Genomic DNA, 12,702 nt, shown 5'->3' on the forward strand with positions numbered 1-12,702 from the left:
ATGCAGAGAGTGATATTCTGAGACAATTTGTATTGGTTTTCATTTTTTTATTATTTATGTTTTTTGAGTTATTTGGCTTTTTATTCAGCAGCTCTTCAATTTGCATTTTAAGCAATCTGGTAGCTAGGGCTCAGATATGAATAGGAGAGGACCTGAATAGAAAGATGAGTAATAAAAAGAAGCAAGAACAATACATGTGTAGCCTTACAGAGCATTTGTTTTTTAGAAGAGGGTCAGTGACGCCCATTTGAAAGCTGCAAAGAGTCAGAAGAAAAAGGCAAATAACTATAAAACTATACAAAATAAATAAAGAAAACCAACGGAACAGTTGCTTAATTGGCCATTCTATAACATACTAAAAGTTACCTTAAAAGTGAACCATTCCTTTAAGTATGCTATAAAAATGCTAATTCTAAGAAAATTTTAATTGGTCTTTATTATTTAAAGTTTTTGGATCATTTGCCTTTTCTTCTGATGCTTTCCAGCTTTCAAATGGGGGCCATTGACCCCATCTAAAAACAAATACTCTGTAAGGTTACACATTTATAGTTATTGCTACTTTGTATTACTCATCTTTCTATTCAGGACTCTCCTATTCATATTCCAGTCTCTTATTCAAATCAGTGCATGGTTGCTAGGGGAATTTGGACTCTAGCAACTGAATTGCTGAAATTGCAAACTGGAGAGCTGCTGAATAAAAAGCTAAATAACTTAAAAAACACAAATTATACAAAATGAAAACCAACTATAAATTGTCTCAGAATATCGCTCTCTACATCATACCAACAGGTAAACAACCCCTTTAACTCAGCCAATAATTATTTTTCATACAGACAACTAAAGACAATAAGAAAAATATGGCATAGGCTTTTTTGTGCTCCTTCTAACAGCCAACAGCCCTTTGCCATACTAGATATATCTCCTATTCCTATGCAACTACATTCTGGGTTTCAACAGCATTCCTCTTCTGTTTCTTTATTTCCAGGGCAAACACTAGATGCTATTCCACAACACAGGGTACTGGCTGGGATTTACATTAAGAAAAAGGGACCTCAAGGCAGAACACTGACTAAGATAAAGAGAGGAGCAATCACAGACACCCAGAAGTTAAATGGGATCAAATCTGGGAGATCTGTCTTATAACAGTTATGAAGTCGAAAGTATCTGTTCATGCTATCTAAAATTATACAGGGTCGGACTGGGCCAGAGAGGCACCAGGAAAAAAAACAGTGGGCCCCAACCCTCTTGGCCCCTGCTGGCACAGACCCGATCTCTGTGTCTCACCCAAAACTGTGTGCTGCTCCCTGACCTCCCCCCTACCTGATCACATCCATAAGAAGAGTTAAGAAGGTAGGCAGCAGCTCAGAGGGGGAGATGGGCAGTGGGTGGGGGCCCTGGAGGTGACGGGGGGCTTGGGGGACCCTGATGAAGCAGCCCCCCCCCCTCAGTTCAATGCTGAAATTATATGTACTCAGTTGGAAGCAAATGCAAGTGTCAGCTAGAGCAATGAAAAGTCCACTGTCATTGCTAGAAAACTCAGCACTTGGCTCCAGCCACGATTGATAGACAGGCAGATACTCTTCCTAAAGTGAAGGAACACCCAGCTGGACAGGGAATCAGGCTACATTTACTCTCCTTGAGATTCTTCCACTGCAGGAGATCCAGACTACTAGCTAGAATACCAACAAGGTGAGAGTAAACCTACTAAGTCCAATCTCATACGTGGTACCAGTGCCTGTTTTATTTATGTCACTACAACTGCAATATCTCACATGTAACACTATAATGAGTATGATTTGTTTTATTCAATAAAACCTTTACCTCTGGCATCTAAATTCTCTTATTTGCAGGGTCTTTGTTGTAGATCAGCAACACCATACAGTTCCTCCATATGTCATTGTGAGGAACCAGCTGAGAAAGGGGGTCTACAAAGTAATAGTGCTCTACTAAAGAGCAGCTAAAACATATTTTGTGCCAAGGCTTTCACACAAAGATCTGTACAGAATGCTTTTGCTGAGATGGGAGTGGAATGACTGGCTTACACTTGGACTGACCTCAACCCAACTTAACACCTGTTTCATAAATGGGAAAGTCAACCATGTACCAAGTCTGTAGCCCAACATCAGTGCCCAAACCTCACACTTCCCCATATGTAATAAAAAGCACTGAGTCTGCCCAGGTGTAGGGATGTAGCGAACTGTTCGCCGGCGAACTTGTTCGCGCGAACTTCGACCGTTCGCGTCCGCCGAATGTTCGCGAACGTCGCGCGACGTTCGCATTTTGAGTTCGCGTTCGATTCGAATACAAATCGTTCGACCATTCGACCATTCGAATTCCTTCGACCGCTAAAAATCGAACGATTTCCATTCGTTCGAACGATTGTAAGCATTCGATCGAATGAAAAGCATTCGATCGAATGCTTCGATCGTTCGATTCGAATGAAAATCGTTCGATCGAACGATTAAAACCCTTCGATCGTTCGAATCGAACGATTTTAGCGGGTGTTCGAAGTTCGCGAACTGTTCGCGAACGTTCGCATTTTTTGCCGGTGTTCGCGAACACCAAATCGGCAGTTCGCTACATCCCTACCCAGGTGCAGTAACCCATAGCTACCAATAAGCAATTTGCTTTTAAACAGATCACCAATCCCTGCTGATTGGTTGCTACAGGTGATTAGACCACTAGGAAAGTTTGCACCTTTAATTACGTGTCCCCATAATACGTTTGTGGCTAAATGGAATTAGATCCCAGAATTAATATAATGGCAAGGATTCCAAGAACAGTAGAGGCTGTTAAAGTAGAAACACAACACCAACTTCATTTTAATACCCTTGGTTTGAAGAATGAGATGTTGGACAGGCAGGTGTCTGGCCATTTAAAATATGTGAAATAGGCCATACGTGAATTAAATAAATATGTATCTAATAAGTTTTAGTTGCTCTTAAATTTTAGTATGTTATAGAATGGCTCATTCTAAGCAACTTTTCAATTCATCTTCATTATTTCTTTTTTATAGTTTTGAATTATTTGCCTTCTTCTTTCCAGCTTTCAAAGAGGGGTCACTGACCCCATCTAAAAACAAAGGCTCTGTAAGGCTACAAATGTATTGTTATTGCAACTTTTTATTACTCATCTTTCTATTCAGGCCTCTCCTATTCATATTCCACTCTCTTATTAAAGGCATGGTTACTAGGGTAATTTGCAACCAGATTGCTAAAATTGCAAACAGGAGAACTGATGAATAAAAAGCTAAATACTAAAAACTAAAAAAAATACTAAAAAACTAAAACTAAAAAATTCATAAATAGTAAAAAATGAAAACCATTTGTAAATAATGTCAGAATATCACAATTTACATCTTACTAAAAATAAATTTAAAGGTGAAGAATTGGTGCTGTAAGTAGGACTTAAAACAAGGTCTGAGAAAGCTGAAAAGTCCTACTTTCCTTGGGAAAGGGTTCAAACAAAATAAAATGAATAATGTATATGGCATAATAATACAGGTACGGGACCTGTTATCCAGAATGCTCTGGACCTGGGGTTTTCCGGATAATGGATCTTTCCAAATTTCGATCTTCATACCTTAAGTCAGAGGTCCCCAACCTTTTTTACCCATGAGCCACATTTAATTGTAAAAAGAGTTGGGGAGCAACACAAGCATGAAAAATATTCCTGGGGGTGCCAAATAAGGGATGGGATTGGCTATTTGGTAGGCCCTATGTGGACAGGCAGTCTAAAGGAGGCTCAGTTTAGTAGTGCATCTGGTTTTATGCAACCACAACTTACCTCCAAGCCAGGAATTAAAAAATAAGCCCCTGCTTTGAGGCCACTGGGAGCAACATCCAAAGGTTTGGTGAGCAACATGTTGCTCACGAGCCACTGGTTGGGGATCACTGCCTTAAGTCTACTAGAAAATAATATAAACATTAAATAAACCCAATAAGCTGGTTGTGCTTCCAATAAGGATTAATTAAATCTTAGTTTGAATCATGTACAAGGTATTGTTTTAATATTAGAGAGAAAAACAAAACCATTTTTAAATTTTTTTATAAAATGGAGTCTATGGGTAACAGCCTTTCCGTAATTCAGGATAACAGGATAATGGGTTTCCTGATAACAAATCCCATACCTGTATTGTATAATTAGTGATGGGCGAATTTCTCCCGTTTCGGCGAAACTGCAAAACATTTACGAAAAATTCTTGAAACTCGAAAATTGATGCACGTGTCAATTTTGGGCGCGTGTCCGAAAAGTCGCTTGTGTCAATTTTGACGCAGAAGCTAAAGTCAATGGGCGTCCGAATACTGTTGGCGCGCAGCGATTTTAACGCGAGTGACTTTTTGGACGCACATCCAAATTTTTTGATGCAGGTGAATTTTCCCCGGAATTTTGCAAATTTATTGGACAGCGTCGAAACGTGGAAATTCGCCACACATTTTCTTGGAAAAACTTCTAATCGAATTTGATCGAATGCACTTTTCCTTCTATTCCTACAATTCTAATTCAGCCATTCGATTGAAAATGGGCCTATTCCACCAAAAAAAAAAACATTGACTTAATTTCGGTTGGTCTTTTTGAATTCGAATTTCGAAGTTTTTCTCAATTCGAAAATCGACCCTTGATAAATATGCCCCTATTTGTAATTAATGTAATGAGAATTTAAAATTGGATAATTATGTGACATAAGTCTAACAGTATCTTTTTCATCAAGACCAGGGTTGGAACATAAGAGGACATGATTATTTTCAACAAACGATCCAAACTAAGATGGAATTAGCATTAAATATTTTGCTGAAACATTCCCGCACTGCACTTACCTGTCCCAATGTTATCTCTCCTGGCCTACAATCAGCAACATTTACACTAAATGCAATTCTGTTCCTATAAATGACTGCTGTATTCAACATCAGAACACTTGGCAATGGCACTGAAGCGGGGGCCTGATCACATTGCTTTCCATGTGCCAGTAATGTCAACTTCTATGCCAGCATTATGGAGGCATCTTGGTATTCCATCTGGTCAGTCTTATTTAATCCTAGCAGGTGCTGCTTATGATTGTATGAAGGGCTGCCAAGGTATTATGGTTTGTGAAAACCTGTAGAATGCTTTTATACATGGGAGGAATTCTTCGTTGCATGCACAAAATGGAACAATCTGATCCCGTATACACAAGGGTTTCATATAAAACACTTTGCAGGATCAGAGTATGGATAGTGATCGCATTGATGCCTTTCTTCTATCCCAGAAGCTGAAAGGGATGCTATATTTATCATTTGCATAGCTGATTAATGTGGGTCCATCTGGTTAAGTAATGACATACATTTATTCAGCTTCCCGCGTATGTCTAATTAAAAAACTGCTTCTAATGAGATTCCACAATAACATTCGGCAGAATTAACAAATCTGTATGGTAAAGTGGCTGTTCATCTTAACATTAATGTTTTAAGTACAGGTAGGGGATCCGTTATTAGTAGTGATGGGCAAATCTGGGGCATTTTGATTCGCCGAATAATTTGGGAAATGGCGAAAAAATTTGCAAAACAGCAAAAATTTCCGAAGTCAATGGGCATCAAAATAACTTTGACGCATGACAATTTTTATATGCGCGACTATTTTGTCCAAATGCATTAAAGTCAATGGGTGTCTGAATAATTTTGACTTGTAGCAATTTTTGTTCACGCTGCAATTTTGATGCGCACCAATTTTATTTGTTGCAACGGATTTTCCACCAGCGAATTTTTGACATACTTTCCCAAAAATACTCGCGGTTGGTGAAATGCAAAAATTCATTGCAAATCCATGCCCTGGCGAATTTATTCGCCCATCACTAGTTATCTGGAAACCCATCATTCAGATAGCTCCAAATTACGGAAGGTTTTTAAAAAAAAAAAAAAAAAAGTACCTTGTACTTGATCCCAAATAAGATATAATTAATCCTTATTGGAAGCAAAACCAGCCTGTTGGGTTTATTTAATGTTTACATGATTTTCTTGTAGACTTTAGTTATGGAGATCCAAATTACAGAAAGATCCCTTATCTGGAAAGCCTCAGGTCCTGAGCATTGGATAACAGGTCCCATACCTATATTAGAATTCAAAGGGGACTGTAGGAACTCTCCAATATATATTCTCCAAATATAAGTAAAATATAATAGAAGTGCTTTGATCTTATATGACCTTAAGTCATGTGGAATCCCCTTTCACACTAAATTGTTAATTTATTCAAAAATACTAGACTATATATTTATATTTCTTTTAGTTTTTAATACCAGTTGAGGTTAGGAATATTCAGAGTACATGGGCTTTTCTACAGAGTAATGTGTCCAAGCTTTTCGTAGAATAGAATTGAAAGAATTGAGACTCAAGAATGTTTGATGGCTCTTTGGGGTAAAAAGTTGACTGTAATACTATGGCTTAAACCTGTCATATCCTGATAAGTAGACAAATTACTATACCCAGTAAAAATGCAAGAGGATTGTGGAGAAGAACCATGTATGGTATGGGATCCGTTATCCAGAAACCTGTTATCCTGAAAGCTACAAATTACTGAAAGGCTGTCTCCCAAAGACTCCATGTTAACCAAATAATCAATTTTTTTTTTAAATGTTTGTCTTTTTGTCTATAATAATAAAATAGTATCTTGTATTTGGGCCAAACTAAGAATTAATTAATCCTCATTGGAAGCAAAACCAGCCTATTGGGTTTATTTAATTCTTACAGATTTTCTAGTAGACTTAGGGGCAGATTTATCAAGGGTCGCATTTCGAAGTTAAAAATACTTCAAAATTCGACCATCAAATTAAAATACTTTGATTTTGAATATCGAATTAGACCTTTTTTTCATCTAATTTGGCTATTCTGTGGTTGAAGTAAAATCGAACGATCGAACGATTTTTACTTAGACTTCAAAAATGTAGAAAAATGCTGTAGAAGGTCCCCATAGGCTAACATAGCACTTCAGCAGGTTTAATTTGGCGAAGTATTGAAGTCGTAGTTTTTTTAAAGAGACAGTAATTAGATTATCGAATGGTCGAATTTTCGAACTATTTTTACTTCGAATTGAAGTCGAAGTAAAGTTGAAGTCGTAGTATCCTTTTCGATGGTTGAAGTATCCAAAAAATTACTTCGAAAGTATAGAGATTCCAATCACAGAAAGATCGCTTATCCAGAAAATCCCAGGTCCCAAGCATTCTGGATAACAGGTCCCATGCTTGTACTAACAACCTACAGTATACAGTATTTGCCACCTCTCCTAGACTGATGATTAGGTTAGATTGATAATATATTTTACTTCTCTTCAGAAGTGTCAGTGTCCCTGCTCCCAACCCCTAACTGTCCCTTAACGTGTGTATCATTCAGACCTGTCGGGTACAGGGGCCACACCAGAGAAGCTCAACACAGCAGCCCACCAAACACATAACCGTATCTTCTACTGCAGCTGTCACCACAACCCTTCACAGCTTTAATGCCCCTCCACTCCCTCCTACGTACACAAAGGAGCAGGACTTTCTCAACAAAATATGAGACCTAAGGGGAAAGTATAGCTCGAGGCCCCCAAAAATGCATTGTGGTGCCAAAATCCTCAGGTGCTTTACCGCCCCCTTTAGCCTTCTCATGTTAGTAAGATCACTGCAGAAATGGATGAGCACTCCATTAACCCAAGACATGCCAGTAAGATCACTGCAAAATTGGCCAATGAGCAACACCATTAATTCCAAACATGCCAGTAAGATCAATTCAGAAAATGAACAATACGCCAGACTGTCCTTCCTCCTGCATAGCATAAAGCTCCTTTTAAACAAATTAGAGATGGTTGTGCATTCCATTGGAACAGCGGGTTCTGGGGACGGGCCCATAACAGGGCAGATCATGACATAAGTAGGTAGGGTTATGACTTGAGAGGGCAGAGTCATGACATCTTAACGAGTTGTGAAGCATGGATCATCTGTGGATTTGATGAGTCTAGCAGCTAGGGAGGGGATCAGAGGTGGTAAATTTGCGATACCAACAGTGGTTTGGTTGGTAAAATAGGTGGCATCCCTATCTGTAGCTGCATTGTACATTCCAATCAGGAATAAGAGTTGTCATGCAGTCCCTATACTGCCCTATAATTGTACAGGGCTCTTTAAGAGCTGTCCCACAGGCTTTGCTCTGGAGAAAGTAATTTAATTATTACTGTATATACAAGAGTTAAAATGGCCTCAGTCTTCATCTGACAGCACTATCAATAGACTTTTGTTCTTTTTAAGACGCATGTAAAATAACACTGTGACAGCACGCACCATATCGGCTTCTATATTGGCTTTATACTTTCATTTTCATGGTTCTCCAGCATGTTAAACAATATTGATTTAATGTTTAATAGTGTGGCATTCAGCATGCAGCCAGTTTCCCACAATGATTATGCCATCATGTTGTAAAACATAAAGAGCTTAAGTACATTAGTCATGTTTCATTCATTCCTTCAGTTACGTTTCCACTGTAAAGGTACAAAAATTGCTTTTTCTCTTTTACTCTGCAAGCATTTGTTTTTCTATTTTGAAATACTGTTCTCACTTTTGCCTGATTAAAATCAGGCAAAGAAACCGAGATGTCATTTTTCATGTACTTATCAATTGTTTCCTAAATGTTATCTTAGTACAAAGAGGATGCTGGGCCATAAGGGCCCCATTATCTTTCTACCCTTCTGTGAAAGTTCAGCTTTTAGTTCCAGTCTGCTATAATAAGCTAGTTGCAATGCCAGCATGAAAAATGTTCCTGGTGGTGAAAAATAAATGGCCGTTTGGTAGCCGCTATGTGGAATGGCATCCTAATGGAGGCTCTGTTTGGCAGTACCCTCATTCTGTATGGAACCAAAAACTTGCCTCTAATCCAGGAATTCAAAAATAAACACCTGCTTTGAGGCCACTGGAACCGACATCCAAGGGGTTGGTGACAAACATGTTTGAGTTCTATCACCACTTGAAGGTCCATCCTCTGACCAGGACCCCCTCCTTTAAAGTTCCAACCTTTTTGGAGACTCCCTTTAGGTCAGGGGTCCCCAATACTTATTACCCTTGAGCAACATTCAAATATAAAATGACTTGGGGAGCAAGGCACCAGGAAAAATGCTCTTGGGGTGCCAAATAAGTGCAGCAATTTGGTGGCTCATATGTAGACTGGCAGCCTACTGGAGGCTCTATTTGGAAGTACCCTTGGATTTCATGCAACAAAAACTTCAAAAACCTCCAAGCCAGGAATTCAAAAATAAGCACCTGCTTTGAGGACACTGGAGCCAACATCCAAGGAGTTGGTGACCAACATGTTGCTCACGAGCCACTGGTTGGGCATTACTGGTCGAACTAAATCTTATTTGTGTTAAATGTTAGGAAACTATGCTTAAATGTGTGCCAACATCTTGTGCAGACTTTATATCCCTGGCCATTAAGTTTCCATGCCTGACAAATTTACAATTTATGGCCTATGTGTGTTGAGTCAACTTGTGTCCCTCATATTGAGGAAAGAGGGGGTTGTACTTGTGGAAAGACAGTAGCGCCTATTTCTTGCCGGAAAAGAAGAAAGACAGAGTTGTATTAACTATACATCATTATATTTTAATTTGATTGTTTCAGGAACCACATTCTTCACCGAGATCCCCAGGCCGCCAATAAAATACTGTAAATCCCTCACTTGGAATTAAAATAAAAAGTTCAGATGAGAGAAAGATGGAGCTGGAAATGTTTTAATCACAGTTTTATTTTCACCACCAAAAAAAATTGTGTTCTAGAGTACGCATGCAGTGTTTTCCTTTATAATGAACAATGATTTGTTTAATACGAGATGATTAAGTATTCCGTTCACTGTAGTACTTTATGTTTCCTATTAAGAGCTTGTCCGTCGCATGGTTTCTAGGCAATAAATAATTTAAGCAAGTTGTACATGCACTCCTGAATAATTTAATTCTGACAGAAACGTAAATTATAATATTCTGTCGGGGGCTCTTTTTAAACAACAGTTGTTCTGAAGTCACATTATTATAGGGATTAACTCAGTACTTTCGTGTAAGTGAAAGTGAAATACTATGTTAACTGCTTGGCCTCTTAACTCTTTTCCTGTGCAATTTGCCGCTGATCAAAAAGGGCAGTGTTAAGTGGAATAATTGATTGTTCTTATCACAAAGCCCTCATATTCGATACATTTGTATTTTTAAGGCACGGACTAATAGGTCTTTAAAGAAAATCACAGAAACGTGCATTTAATGCAAAATGATTACCCTGGGAAAAACATATAAAAGCCTATAATCATTGTTCTTGTCATGTCCTGACTAGAATAGCTTTGACCTTACAATTATCTTGATCTGAATTTAGGTGAGCCTTTAATTGCAGAAGAATTGCCCAGATGTAGTCAGAACAGGTATTAACCTCTAATTCTTAATTGAGATCTAAATACATTTCTCAGCGTGCTGAAATGTTTCCCACTGTTGTAGCTCTCCCGGGCAATTTCTGCCTATCAGGGGATGCTAATTCAGCACAAGATGAAAATCAACCAGTTGGAAATCCTGAATGTTAGCAAAAGGGAAAGTTGTGTTCACCAGTCAACAATACTAAAAGATAAAAGGGCTCATTTACAGATATGTACAGTGTCGGACAGGACCGGCGGGACACCAGGAAAAACCTGGTGGGCCCTGACCCTTGTGGGCCCCACCAGCCAAGATCCAATCCTTGCCCAAAGGCTGAAAGTCTGACCTCCCTCCCTGGCCCTCGGCACGGCTGAAAGTAAAAGAAGATGTTGGGGGCTGGAGGGGGGATTTGCAGCTTGGGGAGTGGAGCCAAAGGACACTTTCTGTCTGGGGTGGGGGGCCTGGGGGTGGTGGAAGGCCCCAAGGCAGCAGCCCCAGTGGGCCCCAGTCTCCCCAGTCCGACTCTGGAGATGTAAGTGCAATTGTACTAAAATAGATGCAAATGTTGCTGGTAGTGATGAACAAAACTGCCCTGTTTCACTTTGCTGAAAATTTAAAAAAATTTACCAAAATGTCTGAGAATTTAGTTCTCGTCCCCCTCCAAAAAAAAAAACAAAAAACATTTCCTTGACAAAACAATGCATGTGCATGGTTGCAAATTGGATTCAGCTAATGCAACCTGCTTCGGGAACCCTATAATTCCATCACCTTCACGGCAGCTCTAGGTTCCCCAAATGTCCCCCAATGAAACCTTTGAATAAGGGAGTTTGTTCCTTACCTTACCAACAGGTGATGTTGGTCTATGATTATTGACTAGTGATTGGCAAATTTCTCCCGTTTCAATTTGGAGAAAAATTCGCAAAAAAATTGTGAAACTCAACTCAACTGAATAGTGTTGACGCGCATCGATTTTGACGCGAACGACTTTTCAGACGCGCAAAACACGGAAACTCGCCGCAAATTCGAGCCAGGCAAATTTATCCGCCGATCACTACTGTTGGTGCCTGTCTCTATTTTGTCAAGCTCCCCAATGTCTATAGATGTACTTTCATGTGATTCAGTAAAAAGGCAGGAGCATGGTTGGATGGAAGTTTCAAAGTAATGAACGGCATCAACAAGCACAACTGTTGCTTTCATTTTAGTGCAACCGTACTTGTGGCTACATTCATAAATGAGCCTTATTAATGTTATCCAACTACATCAAATTCATCCCTGGCAGTGTTGAACTGGAGACCCAAGGGCCCACTGGAGGTCCTGCCCTCCCCACCCTACCACCCAGCACCATTAAATGGCACCATTTTCCAGCATGAAGCGTTGGTGTCCAGTGCAGCTACAGTATCTAAACAAGCTGTTAAAGGAGAAGGAAAGCCACAATCATTTGGGGGTCTCAAAAGATATATACAGGTATGGCACTGTTATCCAGAATACTTAGGACCTTGAGACAGATCTTTAAGTAATTTGGATCTTCATATTTTAAGTCTACTAGAAAATCATATGAATAGCTCTTTTGCACCAGTAACAAATGCCCAAAATGCATTAAAAAGATTTATACTTTGTTGTTTTATTTTATTATATATTAGTTTGGATCAAGTACAATGTACTGTTTTATTATTACAGAGAAAAAGGAAAAAATTTTAAAAAAAATTGTATTATTTGAATAAAATGTAGTGATGGGTGAATTTGTTCGACCAGGCATGGATTCGCAGCGAATTTCCGTATATTTTTGCTATGACAAAAAAGTTGCTAGTGTAAAAATTGTTGCACGTCAAAATAATTTTGACGCCCATTGACTTCACTGTATTTCAAGTGAAAAGAGACAGATTCGCCCATCACTAATAAAATGGAGTCTATTGGAGATGGCCTTTCCTTAAAGGGATACTGTCATGGGAAAAAATGTTTTTTTCAAAATGAATCAGTTAATAGTGCTGCTCCAGCAGAATTCTGCACTCAAATCCATTTTTCAAAAGAGCAAACAGATTTTTTTTATATTCAATTTTGAAATCTGACATGGGGCTAGACATATTGTCAATTTCCCAGCTGCCCCAAGTGCTCTGATAAACTTTAATCACTGTACTGCAAGTTGGAGTGATATCACCCCCTCCCTTTCCCCCCCCAGCAGCCAAACAAAAGAACAATGGGAAGGTAACCAGATAACAGCTCCTTAACACAAGATAACAGCTGCCTGGTAGATCTAAGAACAACACTCAATAGTAAAAACCCATGTCCCACTGAAACACATTCAGTTACATTGAGAAGGAAAAACAG

This window comes from Xenopus laevis, chromosome 2L (genome assembly GCF_017654675.1).
Source record: "Xenopus laevis strain J_2021 chromosome 2L, Xenopus_laevis_v10.1, whole genome shotgun sequence".
Taxonomy (NCBI): Eukaryota; Metazoa; Chordata; class Amphibia; order Anura; family Pipidae; genus Xenopus; species Xenopus laevis.